Source organism: Papio anubis, chromosome 12 (genome assembly GCF_008728515.1).
Source record: "Papio anubis isolate 15944 chromosome 12, Panubis1.0, whole genome shotgun sequence".
NCBI classification, from domain to species: domain Eukaryota; kingdom Metazoa; phylum Chordata; class Mammalia; order Primates; family Cercopithecidae; genus Papio; species Papio anubis.
The window spans coordinates 40,203,735-40,224,687 of NC_044987.1; the positions used below are offsets into that span (position 1 = coordinate 40,203,735).

At 39.8% G+C, this 20,953-nt stretch overlaps 1 long non-coding RNA gene across 2 annotated transcripts in view; it reads right to left on the bottom strand.

The window, feature by feature from the left end:
- LOC108582012 overlaps positions 1 to 20,694 on the bottom strand; it is an 80,390-nt gene extending 59,696 nt beyond the window's left edge. Inside the window, exons 1-2 of one of the 2 annotated variants that reach the window (XR_001895054.3) lie at positions 18,054 to 20,694; positions 3,637 to 3,765 (exon numbers count right to left, since the gene is read on the bottom strand). This is a non-coding gene — a long non-coding RNA (uncharacterized LOC108582012). The remainder of the gene's footprint in view (positions 1 to 3,636; positions 3,766 to 18,053) is intronic. The other variant, XR_001895055.3, reaches the window with a different exon arrangement.
- Between the last annotated feature and the right edge of the window lie 259 nt (positions 20,695 to 20,953).

A 20,953-nucleotide genomic window follows, 5' to 3' on the forward strand; every position in this document is an offset into this window, starting at 1 on the left:
CTGATGATATGATTATATGCCTAGAAAATCCTAAAGACTCTGCCAAAAGGCTTTGGAACTGATAAAGGACTTCAGTAAAGTTTCAGGATACAAAGCCAATGTTCAAAACTCAGGAACATTTCTGTACACCAATAACATTTAAGCTGAGAGCCAAATTAAGAACACAATCCCATTTACAATAGCCACACAAAAAAATGAAATACCCAGGAATACCTCTAACCAAGGAAGTGAAAGATCTCTACAAGAAAAAACTATGAAACAATGCTGAAAGAAATCATAGATGATACAAGCAAATGGAAAAACATTCCATGCTCATGGATTGGAAGAATTAATATCATTAATGTGGCCATACCACTCAAAGCAATCTACAGATTTAATGTTATTCCTATCAAACTACAAATGTCATTTTTCACAGAACTAGAAAAAAACTATTCTAAAATTCATAAGGACCCAAAATAGTGCCCAAATAACCAAAGCAATCCTAAGCAAGAGAACAAAGCCCTAGGCATCACATTATCCAACTTCAAACTAACTATAAGGCTACTGGTACAAAAACAGACACATAGACAACTGGAACAGAATAGAGACCCCAGAAATAAAGCTGTGTACTTACAGCCATCTGATGTTTGACAAAGTTGACAAAAATAGGCAATGAGGAAATGACTCCCTATTCAATAAATGGTTCTGTGGTAGCTGTCTAGCCATATGCAGAAGAGTGAAGTTGGATCCCTACCTTTCACTTATACAAAAGTTAACTCAGGATGAATTAAAGATTTAAGTGTTAGACTACAAACTGTAAGAATCCTAAAAGAAAACCCAGGAAACACCGATATAGACTTTAGCCTTGAGAAATAATTTATGACTAAGTACTCAAAAGCAATTGCAACAACAAAAAATTGACAGGTGAGACCCAATTAAACAAAAGTGCTTCTGCACAGCAAAAGAAACTATTAACAGAGTAAACTGCGACCTATGAAATGGGAGAAAGTATTTGCAAACTATGCATCCAACAAAGGTCTAATATCCAGAATGTATAAGGAATTTAAACAATTGAACAAGCAAAAAACAAATTACCCCATTAAAAAAATGGGCAAAACACATGACCAGACACTTCTCAAACAAGATATACAAGTGGCCAACAAACCTATGAAGAAAAGTTCATCATCACTAATCGTCAGAGAAATGCAAATCAAGACCACAATGAGATACCATCTCACACAAGTCAGAATGATTATTATTTTTAAAATAAAAATAGCAGATGCTGTCAAGGCTGCAGAGAAAAGGGAATGCCTACACATTGTTGGTGGGAATGTAAATTAGTTCAGCCACTGTGGATAGCAGGTTGGAGATTTCTCAAAGAACTGAAAACAGAACTACTATTTGACCCTGCAATCCCATACTGGGCATATACTCAAAGGAAAACAAAACATTCTACCAAAAATATACATGCACATGTATACTCATTGCAGCACTATTCCCAATAGCAAAGACATGGAATCAATCCTGGTGCCCACCAATGGTGGATTGGATAAAGAAAATGTGCTACATATACACCAAGGAATACTACACAGCCATAAAAGAGAATGAAATAATGCATTTTGCAACATGGATGCAGTTAGAGGCCATTATCCTTAGTGAATTAACGCAGGAACAGAAAACCAAATACCACATGTTCTCACTTATAAGTGGGAGCTAAATATTAGGTACTTATAAAGATGAAAACAACAGACACTGGGGACAACTAGAGGGGGAAGGGAAAGGGGAGGGAAGCAGTGAAAGACTAACTATTGGGTACTATGCTCAGTACTTGAGTGATGGGATTAATTGTACCCCAAACCCCAGCATCACACAACACAAACCTGTACAGGTACCACCAAATCTAAAATAGAAGTTGGATTTTTACAAAGTGCTTCCATGTGTTAAAAGCCGTAGCAAGGGAAGAGGGAAAACTGGTGAGTTGACCACAAAGGCTTAAGCACTTGGTCCAAAAGCGACACACACCCCTTTTGTTCTCATTTTATTGGCTATATCTGGTAACACAAACATAGTCAACTTTAAGGGGGCAAGGAAACACAGTCTTGTTTATCTGGACATAGAGAAGAACCACATATTGGTACCCATTGGCAGGGTCTACCACATTGGCTTTGGGCCTTGGCGTGATGTATTTAAGTCAGATACACCCTGTTCAAGTCCCAGGTCTGCCACTTGCAGGGACAAATCACTCAATCTGAGTTATTTTTTCTCTTTGTGTAAAATGGAGATGACAACTGTTCCTGTTGAGATTCAAATGAGCTAACGTAATTGCAAGTGTTTTGAGAACTGCAAGCACTAGCTATTAGTTGTTAAGACTACCAGAGGCCCTTGCAAAATTTAATAGAAGAGGGAGCTGAGGTTTCTAAATAGAGAAATGACAAAGTACAAAAATACCCTCAGGGGAAACATTTCTATAGGTTAGGACTAGAGAAGCGATTAATTTTTCATTTGGTTCTTAGTCCTCACTGTTTTATATAGCTATTTTTTGTTCTTTTATTTATGAATTGTTGATTGACTCATCCTGTACATGTTTAAGGTTTCGTGGACAAAGAATTGCATCTCTCTTTTCTATCTAAGTTTGGAATCAATTGAAAAATTGAAGTTAAGCAGAGGGAAAATAAAATGTAAATTTTGTTAGTAATAAAGCTGCTATTGGAAAACATGGCATTAGTGTATAAAACAGTGGATTTCTTAACACTAAGTACTAGAATTAAACAGATAGATCCTCTCAAATCACTTCAATATAATGCAAGTATGTTCAAAGAAATGTGTGCAGAGAGCTATGGAAACAGGGCAAATTACTCCTCAGCTCTGTGGTGCCAACCATAAAATAAGGATGGATTAGAATGTCAACCCACCATCCATGGCTGTGCAATTGTGTACTGCACAACTCTAGAGGATGTTATAGCCTATGTGCTATTCCCCCTTCCCTCCAACTACAAGTTGAGTAAAACACAGCTTGAATGACTGCACATAGAATAACTGCATAAGAAGGATAGACAACCTTTAGGGTGTGTAAACCACTTTGAAGATCTAATGAAATACAAGGGTAATGCTATCTGTAGTAAGATTCACATACTCAGTGTAGAATTTCACAAATAATTTCAAAGGTGACACAAACTGTCAAAAGCTTGTCTTTGAAGAGCCAATTAAGAATTGCTTCAGAAAATTATCTCCAAAACCCTTTAAAGCTCTGATAGTCCATAATTCTGGACTGCATGGTTTGCCTGACAACAATCTGGGGAAAATGTATGAATGATAAGGTTAAGAAAAAAAATAAACTTCAAAACAAAAATGCATCAGCACAGAGCACAAATGACCCAAGCCTAAAAAGCTCAGGCAAAAATCTACAGTAGTTACTAGGATAGGCTTTTGAAATTATGGATAGCTTCATTTCTCTCTCTTTTGACATTTAAAAATTGCTGTGTTATTTTTATAATGTTTTTAAAGAAAAAAGAAAGAGATAAACAACCCCTATGGTTTCTGTGCCATTGGCATTTCTTTGAGAGTAGACTTTGTTACTGCAGGGGAGGTAAGATTTCCATGACTTCCTGGCTTACTATTTCAGTTGACTCTCCAGAGGTCACGGTCAGTGAGACTCACCTCAGGGTCCTGGCCCCTGACCTGGTTTTACTTCTGAAATCACATTCAGAAGAAAGTTAGACAAGCAGGGCTATGTGAGGGGCTGACTTCAAATGAGCTTTGAAATTTCCTTCCAAGCTGTGGTGGACCCTGTAAAGACACAGTTGGGTGTATATTAAGTTTTCAATTAATTTACTCTGTGAACGAAGGTGCCTCTTTCCTCTCCATTCCCCTCAGTTAACGTACCATGGGATGATCACACAATACCTCAAATCAGCCTTTTAAAAGACTTCACTTTTACTTTGAAGAACATTCTCATCTTTTCATGGGAAGCAACTACTTTTTATTTCCCACGGATGTAGGAACAACGAGGAGGTAGCACAGAGGGCACACAATCAGAGGCACGGGAAAATGGGAGGGATGAGAACATGGACAAGGAGACCGATATTCTCTCCTCTGAAGGACTTCACTCTTCGGAGAGCTTCCAAAAAGTGAGAAGGCAGGATAAAAGCCACAGTAACCTGCTGGGAGACCTCCCAAGGAAATTAGAGTTTTCCAATCCTTGTTAGTTTAGACTAGGCTAAACAGACATGTTATATGTGTTTAATTGGTGCCTTCCATCACGGGAAATGGTTTAAATCCATTGTTCTTAGCGCAGTGTGGTGGCTCATGCCTATAATCCCAGCACTTCGGGAAGCTAAGGCAGGAGGACTGCTTGAGCCCAGGAGTTTGAGACCAGCCTGGGCAAAATAGTGAGACTCTACCTTCACAAGAAAAGTTAGCAAGACATAGTGGTGCATGTCTGTAGTCCCAGCTACTTGGGAGGCTTATGTGGGAGGATTGCTTAAGCCCAGGAGTTGAGGCTGCAGTGAGTTGTGATCGGACCATTGCATGCCAGCCTGGGAGACAGAGCAAGCTCCTGCCCCTGCCCCCATCACACATAAAACTTCATTGTTCTCAAGCTTCAGGATCATCTGGATGATTAAAATAGTTGGTTAAGATAGTGGCCTCACCCCCAGAGTTTCTAATTCAGTAGATGTGGGATAAAGACCAAGGGTTTGCACTTCTCACAAGCTCCCAGGGAATGTTGTGGCCACTGTTCCATAGACTACACTTTGAGAACCACTGGTTTGATTGTTTGCATTTCCTATTTTCTATTTTCAGAATGAGAAAAACAGAATATGAACAGTGTGTTCAGGGCAGTAGAGGATGCTGGAGACATAAGGAGAATCCAGTTTTCCTGGGAAGTCAAGCAAAAAGTCTTTATTTACCCTAAAGTAATAAGAAGTTACTGAATGATGTTAAAAGAGTGAGTCACTTGGCCTAAATTAAAATTTAAGAGATTATTCAGGAGGCATTCATCTCCCCTCTTCCCTCAGAAAGACACCAGAAAGATGTTAAGAGTTAGGCTTACTCCAGGAACTCCAGGTGAAAAATGGTTTGAAGATAATATACAGTCAAGGAAGGTGATGCCCATTAAGACATGGGGTAGAGGGCTGAGGTGGAGGAGGTAGTCAAAGCAGCAGCATGTTTCCAATATCTGTTTAAAGGTTGTAATGAGGATCCATTGCCTGGGCTCTGGGAATAGGCTATTGATTATATTCTGCATGCAGCATCACCAAACCTTCAAATTTAAATCTCTAGCTTTTTCTCCATATAATACTTATTATATATACATCACATAGAAGAAAATATAGATGTGAAGGAAAATACATAGCACATCACACAGATCATGGACATTGTAAAATTGTACCACAATGCTTACCGTAAGAAAATTTTCTGGGCAGAAAGGAGAAGGAATTACAAAGAATGAAAGAGGAAGCTGTCCCATATGGGATGGGAGCTGGGGTTATGACATTTCAAGATGGAAGGCATGTAGTGGCCATATATATTTGTCAAGAAGTGAATGGATGAATGAATGCATAATTTAACAGCGTCAAATTAAAATCTATTGAAAAGATTTAGAGTGGAGCAAACCCAGTGGCTTTAAATGCGATGCCCTCAATGGTTTTCAGATCATGAGAATTAACTCCACTGGATCTTTGCCCTTTCATACTACAAATGGACACTGTGCTCAATACATAACAGGACACTTTGAGTGGGCAGTCACGTTTTTGTGAGCTGAGAGAAAGATAACGGCTCTAGGAAAATGGCTCTAAGTGAGAAGTTGCCTGTGTCATCTTGTGTGGATGCTTGATTCTGATTGCCCTTGGAGAGCTTGGGTCCTCCTGATTATCTTATACATGTCTCATGCAGATTCTCAGCTTTCCCTCAACTTTCAAATGATAGTCACTTCTGGGTTGAGGTTGGCACTAGAGTACACAGAGTTCCCCTCCACCATCAGTCTCCACCTGCCCTGCTCCTGCCATGATGAAGCCTTGGACCTGCCCTAGGGCGACACAGTGATTTTGAGAACCAGGAAATTTCAAATGTCTTTGCTTGTTCACACAATGCCCAGTTATTTTCCTTTGCCAATAATTCCCAACTTCTGGCAAGAATGTTTCTGGATATTATGTTCATTTTATGGCCACATATATCTTCAAAGTTGAGACATAACTTCCGACACAGTCTTCTCTGGCTCTGGTTCAGAACAGACTGAATTTTCTCTTCATCACATCCTTTTGATGGATCACATTTGGGTCACAAAAAGTGATTCCTATGGTCAGTTTGGGCTTTAGAGTCCTATAAAATTCTGGATGAAGCACAGAGGACCTTTGCACTAGATTTTAATGTTTCACTATTTGAATGGGCTCTGTTAACTGTGCACATGGGGTGCCTGGCTGCAATCCATGTCTCTTTCTGAAGCCAAGCAGTTCATCCAAATTAAACTGCTGGAATCTGCAATGAGCTTCGAGGCAAACACTCTGTCTTCCTAGTGGTTTCAACTGTATAGATAGAAAAAATTGTACATAGAGCTAACCACACACACAAAAATCTGGTTTTGGCCACTGGTTTGGGCACACTCAAATCCAAAGTTGGTTTCTTGTTTTCCTCAGCTTTGAGGTGTAGCTAACAAAAAAGTATACATTTGTTATGTAACAACATGTTTTGAAATATATACATTGTGAAATGGCCACATTGAGCTAATTAACATATGCATTACCTCACCTACTTATAATTTTTGTGGTGAGAAAGAACATTAAAAATCTACTCTTAGTGATTTTCTGGTTTTCTTCCTTCAACTTTTATTTTAAGGTCTGGGGTACTTGTGCAAGATGTGTAGTTTTGTTACACAGGTAAACATGTGCCAGGGTGGTTTACTGCACAGATCATCATATCACATAGGTATTAAGCCCAGCAGCCCTTAGCTATTCTTCCTGACGCTCTTCCTCCTACCCACCCCTACCTCGCACAGGCCCCAGTGTGTGTTGTTCCCCTGCCATGTGTCCATGTGTTCTCATCATTCAGCTCCCACTTATAAGTAAGAACATGCGGTGTTTGGTTTTCTGTTCCTGCATTAGTTTGCTGAGGATAATGGCTTCCAGCTCCATCCATGTTCCTGCAAAGGACATGATCTCATTCCTTATTATGGCTGCAGAGTATTCCATGGTGCATATGTACCACATTTTCTTTATCCAGTCTATCATTGATGGGCATTTGGGTTGATTCCATGTTTTTGCTATTGTGAATAGTGCTGCAATGAACGTACACATGCATGTATTTTTATAACTAATTTACACTCCCACCAACAGTGTAAAAGCATTCCTTTTTCTCCACAGCCTCGCCAGCATCTGTTGTTTCTGGACTTTTTAATTATCACCATTCCGACTGGCATGAGATGATATCTCATTGTGGTTTTGATTTGCATTTCTCTAATGATCAGTGATGTTGAGCTCTTTTTCATATGTTTGTTGGCTGCATGAATGTCTTCTTTTGAGAACTGTCTGTTCATGTCTTTGCCCACTTTTTAATGGGGTTTTTTGTTTTTTTCTTATAAATTTGTTTTAAGTTCCTTATAGACTCTGTATAGATCTTCGTCAGATGGGTAGATTACAAAAATGTTCTCCCGTTCTATATGTTGTCTGTTCACTCTGATGATAGTTTCTTTTGTTGTGCAGAACCTCTACAGTTTAATTAGATTCCATTTGTCAATTTTAGCTTTTGTTCTAGCTGCTTTTGGCATTTCATCACAAAATCTTTATGCATGCCTATGTCCTGAATGGTATTGCTTACGTTTTCTTCTAGGGTTTTTATTGTTTGGGGTTTTACATTTAAGTCTTTAATCCATCTTGAGTTAATTTTTGTATAAGGTATAAGGAAGGGGTCCAGTTTTGATTTTCTGCATATGGCTAGCCAGTTCTCCCAGCACCATTTACTAAATAGAGAATCTTTTCCCCATTGCTTGTTTTTGTCAGTTTTGTCGAAGATCAGATGGTTTGTAGGTGTGCAGTCTTATTTCTGAGTTCTCCATTCTATTCCACTGGTCTATGTGTTTGTTTTTGTACCATTACATAATGTTTTGGTTACTGTAGCCTGTAGTATAGTTTGAAGTTGGGCACCATGATGCCTCCAGTTTTGCTCTTTTTATTTAGGATTGTCTTGGCTATATGGGCTCTTTCTTGGTTCTGTACGAATTTTAAAGTAGTTTCTTCTAGTTCTGTGAAGAATGTCAAAGGCAGTTTAATGGGAATAGCATTGAATCTATAAATTACTTTTGATAGTATGGCCATTTTCACAATATTGATTCTTCCTATCCATGAGCATGGAACACTTTTCCATTTGTGCGTGTCCTCTCTGATTTCCTTGAGTAATTTTCAAGAATATAATACATTGTTATTAATTGTAGTCACCATATTATACAATAGATTTCTGGAACTTATTCCTCCTATCTAACTGAAATTTTTCATCCTTTGATCAACATCTCCCCAACTCTCACCTGCTCTTAGCCCCACCATTCTATTTTCTGCTTCTCTAAGTATGTCTTTTAAAAATTATACATATAAGTGGGATCATATAGTATTTTTATTTCTGTACCTAGCTCATTTCACTTAGCAAATGTCTTCCAGGTTCACCCATATTGTAACAAATGTTAGGATTTCCTTATTTTTGTAAGGTTCAGTAGTATTCCATTGTGTATATATATATATATAATTTTCTTTACTGATCCATTAAGGGACAATGGATTCCATATTTGTTAATTCCATACCTTGGCTATTGTGAATAATATTGCACTTAACATGAGTACAAATATCTCTTTGACAAACTGATTTTATTTTTTTCATATATACCCAGTAGTAGGATTGCTGAATCATAGAGTAGTTCTATTTTTAATTTTTTCAGAAACTATCAGACTGTTTTCCATAATGGCAGTATTAATTTACATTACCACCAACAGTGTGCAAGTGTTCACACTGTTTTCTTCACATCCTCACCAACACTTGTTATCTTTTGTCTTTTTGATAATAGCCATTCTAACCGGTGTGAGGTAATATCTCACTGTGGTTTTAATTTGCATTTTCCTGATGATTAGTGATGCCCATTTTTCATATACCTGTCAGTCATTTGCATGTCTTCTTTCATGAAATGTGCATTCAGGTTGTTGGCTCATTTTAAAAATCAGGTTATTGGTTTTCTTGCTCTTGAGTTGAGTTCCTTATATATTCTGGATATTAGCCCCTTGTCAGATATATGGTTTGCAAATATTTTTTCCCATTCTGTATGTTGTCTCTTCATTCTGTTGATTTTTTTCCTTTGCTGTTCAGAAGCTTTTTAGTTTAACACCATCCTGTCTATTTTCACTTTTGTGCCCATGCTTTTGGAGTTATATCTGAAAAATAAGACAAATGTCATGGAACTTTCCTTTATGTTTTTCTCTAGTAGTTTTATAGTTACAAGTCTTATGTTTAAGTCTTTAATCCATTCTTATTGACTTTTTATGTGGTGTGAGATGAGGGTCTAATTTTCTTCTTAAGCATATGGATATCCAGTTTTACCAACACCATTTATTGAAGAGACTGTCTTTTCCCCATTGTGTGTTCTTGCACTTTTAGCAAAAATTAGCTGACCATAAATGCATAGGTTTATTTCTGGGCTTTCTACTCTGTTCCATTGGTCTGTGTGTCTGTCTTCACACCAGTACCATGCTGTGCTGATCACCATATGCTGATCACCATAACTTTGTAATATATTTTGAAGTCAGATAGTGTAATGCCTCCAGCTTTGTTCTTTTTACCTTGGCTATTCAGGGTCTTTTGTATTTCCATATGAATTTTAGGTGTATGTTTCCTATTTCTGTGAAAAATGTCATTGGAATTTTTGATAAGGATTATATTGAATCTATAAATTACTTTGGGTAGTAAGGACACTTGACAATATTCTTCTCATTCATGAACATGGGGTATTTTTCCATTTATTTGAGTCATCTTCAATTTCTTTAATCAATGTTTTGTAGTTTATAGGTCTCGCACTTCCTTGGTTAAATATATTCCTAAGTATTTCATTCTTTTTGATACTTTTAAAAATAGGATTGTTTTCTTAATTTCTTTTTTGAATAGTTTGTTGTTAGTATATAGAAACATAATTAATTTTTGTATGTTAATCTTGTAACCTGCAAGTATACTGAATATGCTTATTAGTTCTGTGATTTTATAGAATCTTTAGTGTTTCTATTTATGATCATGTCATCTGCAAACAGACAATTTTACTTCTTAATTTATGTTTTGGATGCCTTTTATTTCTTTGTCTTGCCTAATTGCTCTGGCTAGGACTTCCAGTGCTATGCTAAATAGAAATGGCAAGATTGGGCATGCTTGTTTTGTTACTGATCTTGGATGAAAAGCTTTCAGCTTTTCACCATTGAGTATGATGTATGTTAACTGTGGAATTGTCATCTATGGCCTTTATTGTGTTGAAGTGCATTTCTTCCACATCTAATTTGTTGAGTTGTTTTTTTTTTTTTTTTTTTTTTTTAATCATAAAAGGACATTAAGGGCCAGGTGCAGTGGCTCATGCCTATAATCCCAGCACTTTGGGAGGCTGAGGCGGGTGGATCACCTGACATCAGGAGTTTGAGACCAGCCTGGCCAAAATGGCGAAACCTCATCTCTACTAAAAATACAAAAATAAGCTGGGTATCGTGGCGGGTGCCTGTAATCCCAGCTACTCTGGAAGCTGAGGCAGGAGAATCACTTGAACCTGGGAGGCAGAGGTTGCAATAAACCAAGTTCATGCCATTGCACTCCAGCCTGGGTGACAGGAGTGAAACTGCATCTCAAAAAAATAAAACCAAAAGGGCATTAAAAAAGGACATTGAATTTTGCCAAAGACCTTCTCTGTATCTATTGAGATGATTATATGGTTTAAATTCCTTATTCTGTTAATGTGGTATATCACATTTATTATTTGCATATGTTAATCATCCTTGCACCCTTGGGATGAATTCCACTTAATCATGGTGTACAGTCTTTTTAATGTGTGGTTGAATTTGGTTTGCTAGTATTTTGTTGAGAACTTTTGAATCTATGTTCATCAGAGATATTGGCCTATAATTTTGTTTTCTTGTCTGGTTTTGGTATTAGGGTAATGTTTGCCTTTGCAAAATGAGTTGGAAAGTGTTCCCTCTTCTTGAATTTTTTCGAAGAGTTTGAGAGTGATTTGTATTAGTTATTTAAATATTTGGTAGAATTCTGTAGTGAAGTCATCAGGTGCTGAACTTTTCTTTGATGGGAGACTTTTTATTACTTGTTCAATATCCTTACTCATTATTGGTCTGTTCAGATTTTGTCTTTCTTCGTGATTCAGTCTGGTAGATTGTATGTTTCAGGAACTTACTCATTTCTTCTAGGTTATCTAATTTTTTGGTATACAATTGTTAATAGTAGTCTCTTATGCTCCTTTGTATTTCTGTGGTATCAGTCGTAATGTCTCCTCTTTTTTTCTGATTTTGAGTCCTCTCTCTTTTCTTTTTTTTTTTTTTTTTTGAGACGGAGTCTTGCTCTGTCGCCCTGGCTGGAGTGCAGTGGCGCAATCTCAGCTCACTGCAACCTCCGCCTCCTGAGTTCACGCCATTCTCCTGCCTCAGCCTCTCAAGTAGCTGGGACTATAGGCGCTCGCCACTACATCCGGCTAATTTTTTGTATTCTTTAGTAGAGCCTGGGTTTCACTGTGTTAGCCAGGATGGTCTTGATCTCCTGACCTCATAATCTGCCCACCTCGGCTTCCTAAAATGCTGGGATTACAGGCCTAAGCCACCGCGCCTAGCCCTCTCTTTTCTTCTTAGTCCAGCTAAAAGGTTATCAATTTTGTTTATCATTTCAAAAATCCAAGTCTTAGTTTTGTTTATCTTTTCTTTTGTTTATCTAATCTCTTTTTATTTATTTCTGCTCTGATTTTCATTATTTTCTTTCTTCTATTAACTCTATCTTTCTGGTTCCTTGATGCTTAAAGTTAGGTTGTTTATGTGAGACTTATTTTAACTTCCTGTTGACATTTTACTACTATAAACTTCTCCCATAGAACTGCTTTTGCTGCATCCTATACAAATTATTACAGCTATTGCTATTTTTAATATTTTCATCTTTTAACCTTTATACTATACTTATAAGTGATTTACAAAGAACCACTACACTATTAGAGTATTCTGAATTTGACTTAGCTTTACCAGTGAGTTTCAGACTTTCAAACGTTTCCATGTTACTATCATCTTTTCATTTCAGCTTAAATATCACCCTTTATCATTTCTTGTAAGATAGGTCTAGTGGGAATGGACTCCATCAGCCTTTGTTTGTCTAGGAAAGCTTTTGTTTCTTCTTCATTTCTGAAGGACAGCTTTGATGGGGGAAGTATTATTGGCTGACAATTTTTTTCTTTCAGCACTTTGAATGTATCATCCCACTCTCTCCTGGCCTGTAAGGTTTCTGCCAAAAGTCTGCTTATAATGTTATAGAGATTACTTTGTATGTAACAAGACTCTTTTCTGTTGCTGATATCAAAATTCTCTTTAATTTTTGATAGTTCAGTTATAATGTGTCTGTGAAGTCTTCTTTGAGTTGAACCTATTTGAGATCCTTTGAGTCTTGTGTACTGGATATCCACATATCTCCCTAGGTTGAGAAAATTTTCAGCCACTATTTCTTCAAATAAATTTTCTGCAACCTTTTCTCTCCCTTTTCCTTCCGATACTTTCATAACATGAATGTTAGCTCTCTCTTGATGGTACCCCATAAATCTTCTAGGCTTTCTTCTTCCTTTTTTATTCTTTTTTCCCTTTTCCTCCTCTGACTCAACATTTTCAAGTAACCTGTCTCTGATTTCATAGTTTCTTTCTTTTGTTTGACTAAATATGCTGTTAATTCTCTTTACTGCATTTTAAAATTTTATTCCTTATGTTCTGTATCTCTGGAGTTCTGTTTGGTTCTTTTTAAGTGACTCCTATCTCTTTTTGAACTTTTAGTTTAGTTCATGTATTGTTTTCTTGATATCATTTAGTTGTTTATATGGGTTATCTTGTAGCTTTCTGAGCTACAATGGTTAAAACAATTACTTTGAATTCTTTGTCAGGCAATTTGTAGATTACCATTTTTAGGCATCAGTTACTGAAATATTATTGTGTTATTTTGGTAGTGTCATGTTTCCTTAATTTTTTATGTTCCTCGAGGTCTTGTATTGCTGTCTGCACACTTGAAAAAATGATTACTTTCTTCAGTCTTTACTGACTGACTTCAGGAAAGAAATGCCTATACCAGTTACCCTGGCTATGGATTCTGAGGCTCTCTCAAAACTTTTTTATGAATGTGCCTGTTTCATACTTCTTGTTTCCTTTTGGCAGGGAATTCTTCAGATTGTATGCCTCTCTCAATCCCACAAAACCAGGTGTTGAAAGCCTCCCATTTGTTTTCCACAGAGTAGCACCCTGAAATGCTCAACTTTGTATGCCTTCTCCTAATCCTGCAGAGTCAAGTCAGCTATCTGCATGGGATGCACTTACCATCCACGGGGATAGGCTTGAGGAGGAGCTGGCCTGGGGAGGGAAGATGAGGTGCACAGAGCATTTGGGATGATGGTGGATTGGGTGTGGAGGGGGTCCATAGATGATGTGTCCCAAACAGCTCATGGACAATCTTCCTGATGGAATTTACGGAGCAGTTAGTAGGGTAGTAGGGTACACAACATCTCTTCCTTTCTCCCAGACTCTCCCAATCTGTCAGCTTTGCTGATCACCTCAGTAATATGGGTGAGGTAATAAAGAGGTGGGCCTCTTTGGCAGCACCTTGCATGACTGGGAGAGCTGGATGGTCACTCACTATGCTCTTACTTTCCCCTATGGGAGAAGTTGGTCTGGGTGGTGGTGTCTCTTGGCACTGAGCCATGCCACCTTAGAGGAGAGGTGATGAGTGATGTGAAACTCTTTTTGTATATTTTCTGTTTTAGAGACAGGGTCTTGCTCTGTCTCCCAGGCCGGGGTACAGTGGTGTGATCATAGCTCACTGCAACCTAGGACTCCTGGGCTCAAGTGATCCTCCTGCTCTAGCCTTCTGAGTAGCTGGGACTGTAGGCACATGCCACCATTCCTGGCTAAGTTTTTTTGTTTGTTTGTTTTTGTGTTTTAACATTTTTTGTAGAGACAGAGTTTCACTGTGTTGCCCAGGCTGGTCTCAAGCTCCTGAGACCTCAAGTGCTCCTCCCACCTCGGCCTTCCAAAGTGCTGGGATTATAGTCATGAGCCACAGCACCTGGCCAAAACTGTTCTTCTTACTCTTTTCATGCATCTATTCTCAGATTTTTTCCTCCAACAATGTGCTGGAACTTCTCCACTGGACTCCCAGACTCCCACTATTCATGAGTACTTGTCCAAACTGATGCCTCTGCAGAAGAATAACAGTAGAAAGCTTCTATTCTGCCAACTTGCTGACATCCCAAAGCTGGTTTATTAAGAATGTCATGCTTTGTATACAATATTGATAATAAAAATAATAAATAATTTGTTTTGAGCACTCTCTGGCCTGATTATATGTTATCTTATTCAACTATGATGTTGGGAATAATAAAATTTGCCATATAGTGTGGATTTTCATAGGCTAGCCTCTGTGCTTTACATAAATTATTCAATGGAGCTTATCACAAATTTACGTTGTTATCCGCATTTAACAGATGGGGAAATTCAGCACGCTCATATTAAGTGACTGACTCAGCATTTGGACTCAAATCTGTCCAGGACAAGGGCCATACTCTATCCACTAGGTCACTCTGGCTTCCTCACAAGGAAGAAGGTCATGGCCTATGCAGCTTAACCAAGCCCTAACAACCTCTCCCACCGCAACACACATAGGTGCCGCTGGTACATCCACATGCTTTCTGGCCCTATGACAGTCAGGGCTCTGATTAGCTGATACACACACAGAGAGAACACAAATCCCCCAGGAGTGTTTCATTAGACATGCATGTGGTCTGTAATAGATATTGCTCTAGGCACATTCTATGGTACCAGTTTTGCCCCTGACTTTTAATTTCCACAAAAACCCTCAGTGATGTATCATGGAAGCGGATCTGGAAAGCCAGACTGACAAGGTTAGGCTGAGAGCTAGTCCTAACTGCTTGTCTTTCTTGGGTTAGGTCAGACCCTCATGATTCTCAAGCACCCTAGGTCATCTAGCAGAGTTCTAAGTAAAAGGCTGCTTCCCTGGCCCAGCAAATCCTCAATTTCTTTGTCTGAAAAACAAGATGATTAGACTAGGGAAGTATTTTTCAAACTTGAAAGGTTTTGTTCATAAAAACAACCTAGACTTGGCATTGACATAAACATTTTTTGTTATATAATGCATTTTTCACATCTGTTTGCTTGTCTTTTTTCCCCCTTAGTCTGTTCATGTTGCCATAACGAAAATACCAGAGACTGGGTGGTTTAAACAACAAACTTATTTTCTCACAGTTCTGAAAAAGGCTGGGAAGTCCAAAATCAAGGCACGAGGAGGTCCAGAGCTTGGTGTCTGTTGGGGGGCCACTTCTTGGCTTGTAGAAAGCACTCTACTTTTTACCTTACTCGCATCATTTCATTCATTTCTCCTAGCAACCTAAAGGCACAGGTATTGTTCCAATTTTACAATTGAGGACATAGAAAGTAAAAGGCTTAACTAAAGTTAAGCCTAATAAGTGAAATAACTGAGATTTGAACGCAGCTAGATTGAGCCTAAAGTACCAATACCCATAATCACTGCGTAGGCTGCTTCTAATGGAATTTTCCACATCACAGGTGCCCTCATCTCCTGCCCCCATTGCTTTTTTTCATCCAGATTTACCACCATTTCCACCTTTCTTTTGGAGCTTCTTGCTGTGCCTTCACAAGGAAGGGAAGATGGAGAGGAGAAAGAGAGAGATAAATACATTTTATGCATATCCATATTCCCAGCCTATTACACAGTACCTGGCACAGCGGACATACAGACAATATTTGATGAATAAATGAATATATGTATAAATGAATAAAGGAATGGATGGAAGACTGGATGGATGGATGGATGGATGGATGGATGGATGGATGGATGGATGGATGGAGAGTTGCTGAAGATGTGGGAATAACCCATGATGTGGTGGTAGACGACCTCTTATACCAAAGGACAATGAGAAGTGATAAAGAAATGGAATATGAAGACCTTATTCCATAAAAGCATAGATGTGGCAATGGCATGAAGCCATCAATGAATGTAGCAACATCTCAAACAGACCACACTTAAAGTTTATTTGTTCAGCCAACACATATTAATAAGCATCCATTATGCATATATGAGTGCATGTTGGCACTGTGCTGGGAGCTCCAGAATCAGAAATGAGTAAGACACAGCTTGTACCCTTAAAAAATTCTTGGTTATGAGGACAGACACGCATATAAACAGAATTTTCACAATATAGTCAGTCTAAAACAGAATGTATCAATCAGTATAGGTCAGTTGATACTACGGTAACAACCCACAACTTTCAGTGTTTTTAATCAACAAAGCTTGTGCTACATGTCCATGGCCTCCACTCATAATTCTCACAATAGGGCTCAGGCTGACGTAGCAGCTGTTGCTGGTTGCTGTGGCAGAGGGAAAGGAACCCTAGCACGCTATGCATTAGCTCGTAAGGAGCATATCACTTTCACTCACGTTTGCTTCATCAAAGTCTTGTGGCCATATTTAACTCCGAAAGGGCTGGGAGGAATTTAACTCCAAGGGGACAAAGGGAACACTGGAAGCATCTGGTGATTATTAAACAGATGTATAAACAAACTGCATTTGGAGTACACACAAGGGCATTACTATGAGTAAGCAACTGGGGTCCTGTTCAAAGAGGAGCTGCCATTTGATCTGAGTCATGAAATGCATGCACTAGTCACAGTGATGCACAGGGTCTAGGAGGTCAATCCACAGGGAGATCAGTCACCTTCATGCTGTCTGGAGGTGCCCCAGGGGTCCCCATCATTGTACAGTGTGCAGTGACAAAACTCCATCTGCAGTACATGTGGTGGTTTCAGCTTCACTGGAGACATTATGATGATGTTTAAAATTACTGTTTTTTTCTTTTTTCTTCTTCTTCTTTTTCTTTTTTTTTTTTTAGATGGAGTTTCGCTCTTGTTGACCAGGCTGGAGTGCAATGGCTTGATCTTGGCTCACTGCAACCTCTGCCTCTCAGGTTCAAGTGATTCTCCTACCTCAGCCTCCCAAGTAGCTAGGATTACAGGTGCCCGCCACCACGCCCAGCTAATTTTTTTGTATTTTTAGTAGAGACGGGTTTCACCATGTTGGCCAGGCTGGTCTCGAACTCCTGATGTCAGGTGATGCACCCACCTTAGCCCCACAAAGTGCTGGGATTACAGGTGTGAGCCATCACTAAATGAACACTTACTCTGTGTCCAGGGAGGTTTATTGAGGCAGAATGCTGGGCAGCTCATTCACAAAGGACTACCAGTTTCGACTATGATGTCATGTTCAAACAGTTTCTAAATAAAATCACAAAGATTTCCTGAGAAGATATTCATCATTCACACTTTGTGTCTAATTTCTAGACACAGAATCATGAGGACCCCTGAATTAATATTTTCTAGAATTCCTATAATCTTGCACTATATTTTTGTACTAAAAAAAACTGTTAATTCACAAAAATGTATACATAAAGCTCTTCCCCAATTTATGTAATATGTTGCTATTCATTTTCTATCTAAGAACCTTAAAAAATGGGAGGCCTGCATCCCTCTTGGCCTGGGCAAGGCCCCTGTAGGTACCAGGCACTCTGCTTTCTAACTTCCTTGTATCATTTCATATTTTCTCCAGGCAACCTAAAGGACAGCATTATCTCAATTTTAACAAATGAGGAAATGGAGGCTGAAAGGCTTAATTAAGCTTAAGCATAATAATTGGAGGAAGTGAGATTTGAACCCAGGTATAGCTTGATCTTAAAGCTCTGACACTTATAATCACTGTGTAGGCTGCTTCTGATGGAGTTTTCCACATTTCAGGGCCACTCACCCTCCTTGTTGCTTTTTTTTCACCTGGGTTTATCAACATTCCCACCTTTCTCTTGGAGCTTCTGCTTCCAGTTGCTCCTCCTGACCCAGATGGAGGTGGCAAGCTGGGAGAAGCAAGCCCAGAGTCAGCACTTTGTCAAGCATAAAGTCAGGAAGGAATCCCACTGTTGCACTAGAATCTGATGGCTTCCATAGCAACAGAATCAATCAATCAGTTAATCAACAATAACTTGTTGAGCATCATCCGTAAACTCAGTTCAGTGTTGCAACTGAGGGGCAAGGAAGAGGGAAGAGGGTGGGAGCAGAATTACGAAGATGAAGGAGACACAGGGCAAGCTGTGGGTGTGAGCGTGGGTATGGCTGGTTTCCTGCACCAAATCTGTGCAGAGAGGCCAGAAGTTGGCTGTGATTCAGAAAGGCAGACAGATATCATTCTGAGCTGCTGCTCAAAGCTCTAAACCCCAGAGCCACTGTTGGTTGATCCACTGTGTTCAGGTACTTTTACAGAAACCCTGGCAGCTCCTGAATGTCAATAGAGGAGGAATTAGGGGCAGCCATATAGTTGCTTGAGCATGGGCTAAAGGTTTTGTTGTGAAACTGCATTTATTTAGAAAGCATACTGACTTTTACTTAAATTTAAAAGTAAACTCAGTTCAGTGTTGCAACTGAGGGGCAAGGAAGAGGGAAGAGGGTGGGAGCACCCATGGGGGAGGTGGGCGGGTCTGATTAGGAGGAATTAAACTACCCCCTTCCTGTTCTTGACCAAAGTATTTCTTAAAGACCTCTTAAGCACATGTTACTTTGCCTTTTCAATGGGGATTTTAAAAGCAGAACAAAGACTGAGGATAATTAAACATACTCTAAGGAATGGTGAATTTAGCACTTTCATAACAAATATAAATTGTAAACATTGAAATCTACCAGCATAACTACGATGCAACTCTGATGGCATCTCCAGTTCCTTCTCACTAGGCAATGGGTAAAGTTCTCAGCAGAGAAGGCTAGGACCTGGTCTTCTGTTGCTCTCACTGGCCCACAGCACTTCTTGGTGGCCCTGTCACTTCCTTTGTTCACAGATGTCATGCCAGTCATGGAGGTAACTCTCTCCCTGTTAGTTTTAAGGGACAGAGCCTTTGCCAACTGTATTTCCAGATTGCTGGCTACTTCTGCTCCCTGCTGCTGTGCAGATCCCTGCTTAAAGACTGGAAATGAGGAGGCAGGACAGCCAATTCTCAAGCCCCAACACACATAGGAATCACCTTCAGAGCTTGTGAAGAATTCGTATTTTGGGGCCTAACTGCCAAGATTTACTGAGTAAGAGGAGGGGTCAGGAATCACTAGTGTGCATGGTGGTCGGGAGAATGAATTCTAGTCAGGGAAGTCTGTATTTTCACCTGTCATATCTTGTCCTCTCAATTGTAAAATGGGGAGAAGAGCACCTTCCCTTGGGAGGCCAAGTGCCACACCAAGCCGTGCAGCTAGTAAGTGGCAGAATAAGGCTTGTACTTGCTGGCCCTAAAGTTGCATTTAACCTCAATGCCAGAGTGGGTCTAAAAGCTGTGATATGACTCCTCCCCACATCTCCAGCCACCGTAGGCCAAGTGGGGTGTCGTGTCCATGAGGATGATAAAGAACATATGAGCAGTGCTTGCCACAGAGGATGTCCTCAGAAAATGGGCCATGAATAGATGATCAGACGATAATTACAGTGGCATCACTTGTGGAGTCCCTTCTCTGGACTGGACCCTCCACTGGTGCTTCTGAGTCCTGCCCTGGAAGTGAGCCCCACAACGTGTCCATGTAGTGACCACTCATGTGACAGCTACCAGCTCTCCCCGTCCCTACCTCAGGACGAATTAGGGGACATGACACCCTTCATCTAGCTTCTTTCCCCCTCTACTCTACCTCTCTACCCTGTCTCAGAACTCATCTTCCTCATCTGTAAAGTGGGGATAATTGACCCTCTTTTTCCTGCTATCGGAGTACAAAAACGAGACGATGTCAGTGCTATGGACCAAATGTATGTGTCTCACCAAAATTTATATTTTGAAGCTGTAATCCCCAATGAGATAGTGTTTAGAGGTGGGACCTTTGGGGGATAATTAGATCATGAGGGTAGAGCCCTCATGAATGGGATGAGTGTCTTTTAAGCAGCAGCCAGGGAGTAAGCTAGCTCTCCCTCAGTCATGCGAGGATACTGTGAGAAGGCATCCCTCCGCAAACCAGGAAGTGAGCCCTCACCAAGAACCAAATCAGCCAGCACTTTGATCTTAGACTTCCCAGTCTTCATACTGTGAGGAATACACTTCTGTTATTTAAGTCACCCAGTCTACAGTGTTCATGTTCTAGCAGCCCAAACTGTCTTAGACAACCAATATAAAGTGCCCCCTCCACCATAAAGGATGTTTCTGACCCCTCTGGCTCCCTCCCAACTAAGGATGGTATATTAGTCCGTTTTCCTGCTACTGATAAAGACATACCCAGGACTGAGAAGAAAAGGAGGTTTAACTTTACTTACAGTCCAACATAGCTAGGGAGGTCTCACCATCATGGCAGAGGGCAAAAAGGCACTTCTTACATGGCAGTGGCAAGAGACGATAAGGAAGAAGCAAAAGCAAAAACCCCTGATAAACCCATCGGTTCTCATGAGACTTACTCACTATCACGAGAACAGCAGGGGAAAGACTGCCCCCATGATTCAATTACCTCTGCTGGGTCCCTCTCACAACACGTGGGAATTCTAGAAGATACAATTCAAATTCAGATTTGGGTAGGGACATAGCCAAACCCTATCAGAGGGCCAACCACATTGGCAGCACTTAGCCCCAGTTCAGGGTGGGCTACACTCATGGGGCTGGAGTGCACAGGGCCATCAGGGATGCCCAGCCCTTGAGTCAGGGT